This window comes from Phalaenopsis equestris, unplaced genomic scaffold, assembly GCF_001263595.1.
Source record: "Phalaenopsis equestris unplaced genomic scaffold, ASM126359v1 Scaffold000002, whole genome shotgun sequence".
Taxonomy (NCBI): Eukaryota; Viridiplantae; Streptophyta; class Magnoliopsida; order Asparagales; family Orchidaceae; genus Phalaenopsis; species Phalaenopsis equestris.
In genome coordinates this window covers 47,295,651-47,299,500 of record NW_018164444.1, presented here as the reverse complement: position 1 = coordinate 47,299,500, position 3,850 = coordinate 47,295,651, and the positions used below count along the sequence as shown (strand labels likewise).

At 29.2% G+C, this 3,850-nt stretch overlaps 1 non-coding gene across 1 annotated transcript; it reads left to right on the top strand.

The window, feature by feature from the left end:
* Positions 1-3,367: 3,367 nt before the first annotated feature.
* Positions 3,368-3,440, top strand: TRNAA-UGC. Its single transcript has one exon. It is a non-coding gene; the product is annotated as a tRNA-Ala (tRNA).
* Positions 3,441-3,850: the final 410 nt, after the last annotated feature.

The window sequence follows — 3,850 nt, the reverse complement described above, 5'->3', positions numbered from 1 at the left end:
TTGTTGATTGTTATTGGCCTCAAGTTTTGTCTCAAATTATAGACAACTTCGCTTGAAAGTTGACTGTATTTATAGAATTCTAGGAGATATATTTTAATAAATTTAGTTAAAATTTTAAAACACTTCATCTAACGATCAATTCATCATCGACTTAAATAAGGAAATTGAAGAATTAAAAGTACATAAAAAGTATGTCAGCACTAATTACGAGGAGATCCAACGACGTAGAAGAATAAGAGTATAACAAGGGAGGGGTCCAATGACAAATAACCATGATGCCCATTTCTTCGGCCAAGTGAAGCTGTCGGAGCCAGAGTCATTAAGGCCAGAGATAACACAACCATGAGAATGACAAAAAGACAACCAAATAATCCTAGTAAACCATTTTAAAAGAACCTATCCAAGGAATTAAAATTTAGTTTCTTAGCATGTCTGAAAATCCCAAAAACATTCAGTGGTCCCTCATCAGTTATCAATGATCAATAGCTAGACTCGATCAGTCGATCAACTCATGCTAACTAAGCTTCGCCAACCGAACTCATTTTGTCAACCGAAAGCCAATTAAGCTCAGTCGACCAAGCCACAGAGCAACCAAACAATAAACTAATATTAATATATATAATATCAGAAAATACCCCGTACGGACCCCTTTAAAATATGATAAAAAATATAACACCATTATATTATGTCGTCACCTCTTAAATAAAAATATCATTTCATGAATAAGACTTGATGTATTACTCCTCATTATTGTTCACTCATCCCCCTCTATCCCCATACCTATGCCTATTCTTTGACTATGATTCACAGATAAATTATTATTCAAAATGCAATTTGTTTAAAATTAATCAACCGAGTCAACGGAAAAAAAAAAAAAAAAATCTTGAATTTAATATATATATATATATATATATATGGATTATGCATGGTTTTTATATAATAAAAACCAAATGGCCTATGAGCCATCCATTAAATATAAATTTTCAAGTGCAAATAATAAAATTAAATCCTGTATATTTATATGAATATGGTACTTATTTAAATATTTATAACTTATTTTGCACGGTGAAAATATAAACTAACATTTTGAACTTTCAAATATAAGTAGGAATTTCATTTAAATACGGTGTAAAAAATTTTTTGATTTTTCTTTTTAAATAAATGGAGTTGCCCAACTGCAGGAGAGTAAATGCGGCGAGCACTAGGGGAGTCCAAATAGCCTACCTCATTTTGGTCGTCTTTTTGTCCCTTATTTATAAATTATAAAAACTTATTTTGTATAGTTACAGAAATGAGAGAACTACTGTGCAAACCGTTCTTAATATAATTAATGCTCTGGTTCATTGTAAGAATTTCATTTTATATTTGTATCACAATTTGAATTTTGATATGACATTAATCACTCGGTTGTTTACCTTTTCAAAAAGTTTTTTTTGTCTTTGATCGTTCGTTCTCTTTGAGATTCGTGCCGATAGCTATAGTGTATACAATTATGGTAATTGCATTAAACTTGAATAATCTTTCATTTTTTCTCTTAACAAATTTATTAATGCTTTAATGATCTTGAAATTTACTTTTCACATCTACACAATTTACAAATTTTCATATTCACATACATGCATTTTGATCCTTTAAAACTATGCAATAAAATATGTATTTAATTGTTAAGTGTGTATATATCAAAATTTAGTTGGGAGATAAGATAAGCCCACTAGAATTATGAGTTACAAATGTAAGCGCCTATGATATAAAAATAAAATATCACAAAAGTCAAATAATTAATTTATATTTGATTTAAATTTTAATAAGCTTAAAAATAGAGGTATCACCTAATACCTAATTATTGTATGTACGGGCCCACATATAAAACTTCTCAACATAATTAATTAAGAGAAATTTTCTCCTTTGATAGAGATACATATCGGGTTGCTTGAAGCACACAACACTAAACGCTGTTTTAGGGAGCCGGCCCAAACGCTTTTGCTTAAAAGCTTTTTAATAATCGCGTTTTGGAACCGACAAACACACCTTTCACAGAACTAACTTTTAACTTTTACATAATTGCATTTATGTAACTTTTAAATATAAAACTCAATTTGATTTTTTAATGCCACGAAATATCACAATCTGATCTAAATCCAATTTTTTATTATGAGTGAAGAGTCAAAATAATTCCTACTATTTATATTTAGTCATTTTAGTCTTAGAATTTATAAAAATATTAAATAATTACGATTATTTTAAAATTGAGTTCTAATAATACTTCATATGAACTGAGTCTAGCGACTATTTTGACACGTTTATAAATTTTTGGGTCTAAAATTATCTCGTGTAAATAAAAAATTAAATTCGTACACCATCACATCTAATAAAATGATGTAAAATAAAGTTTGTCTCCAAAAAAGAATTAGCTCAAACAAGATATTCAATAAAATTGTATATTGAAACGATTTTACTCTTCACAATGAGTACCTCACTATTTATTGTTGGGCTGACTCTTCTACGATATACATTGGTTAGGGGTGGCAAATTAGGTTCGTCGGTTGGGTTTGAGTTTGACAAAAAATTAATAGGATTTGAAACTGCTTGACTTGAATCTGACCCGAATTTTAAATTAGACTGAAAGTCCAACACAAAACACGGCCCGCCCAATATTTTGCATCTCCCAATAACAAACATCTAAAATTTATTAAATTGTAAATCTTTTTAGGGCTCAAGACTAAATCATTACAATGTGAAACACTTTTAATAATAGGCCTTATATGTCCTACCTTAACTATGCAATAGAAGAAAATTAATTTTAAACAAACTCCTCATTATAAGCAACACTAACTTCAAGTAATAAATCAAATAATATAAGTTTTAAAATAAAATATAACAAAAATTATCATAATCCATAAATTTTTAACCCGAGTTTAGAATTAAAATTCATTTTATCCAAATCCAAACATTGGGCTTCTTGATCTTCATCACTATGCAACCTATTGATGATTCATCTTTTCAAGTGAACTCCTAGTGATGTTCTCTTTGATCGTAATAGTGGAATCAATAGATATTATAGTTCATAGAACCATAAAATCAAAATTAATAAATTTAATCTAATTTTTCCTCTATTTCAGTTAATCACATAAAAAATGTAATTCGACCTTTATATGCAATTGTTTGCAATGAATTTTACATGATAGTTTTGCGGCTTTTACGCACATTCTGCCCATTTTTTATGTATTTACATATCTAACGTCTAAACTTTGTTTTCTTACATTTATAGCCCACTAGATCATTAATATCATCTAAAAATGACATAATTTAAATTTAAAAACAATGATATTAGGATTAAGTATTATATAGGAAATATTTATTTAGACAAGGGGATGTAGCTCAAATGGTAGAGCGCTCGCTTTGCATGCGAGAGGTACAGGGTTCGATACCCTGCATCTCCAAATTGTAATATATCCATATTTTAAGGTAAGAGTAATTCTAAACATACCACAATTTTTTTTTTTTTGTACTTATACATCTAGCACCTAAGTAGGGCTGTAAACGAGCCGAGCTTGAGCGAGCTCGTGTTCGGCTTCTTCGAAATAGCTCGTGTTCGAAATCGGCTCGTGAACAGTGTGTTAGTGTTTGGCTCGATTTAAATATTCGTGTTCGGCTCGAAATTGGGTCGTTAAACTAAAATTGAGAAAAATAGATGTAAAGTGTGTGATTCGAATCGAACCTGGATCAAATATATACAAAAGAAGACACTAACCACATTGGCACATGAGGTGTTACGATTTAAACTTGGCATAAATATATATAATATATTATTATATAAATAATATATGTAATATATTGTTATATAAAAAAT